Raw genomic sequence first — 236 nt, forward strand, 5'->3', positions numbered from 1 at the left:
TCAGGGCGGATGATGCCAGCCCCTCTTAAGGGTGGGTCACCGAGGCCTGTGGGACTTGCCATCGCCTCAGAGTCCCCCAGGAAGTGAGAGGTGCAGTTGGGGACTAGGTGTGGGTTTCCTGCAGGCGGGATTTTCTTTCCAGATGTCAGCCCAGGGCGTTGGAGCAGACACAGACCAATCTCTCTGCCTTGCCTTGGACCTGGGGATGAGGAGGAGGCCCCAGAAGGGAGGCACGA

The sequence above is a fragment of the Galeopterus variegatus genome, unplaced genomic scaffold (genome assembly GCF_000696425.1).
Source record: "Galeopterus variegatus unplaced genomic scaffold, G_variegatus-3.0.2 Scaffold25, whole genome shotgun sequence".
In the NCBI taxonomy this organism is placed as follows: Eukaryota; Metazoa; Chordata; class Mammalia; order Dermoptera; family Cynocephalidae; genus Galeopterus; species Galeopterus variegatus.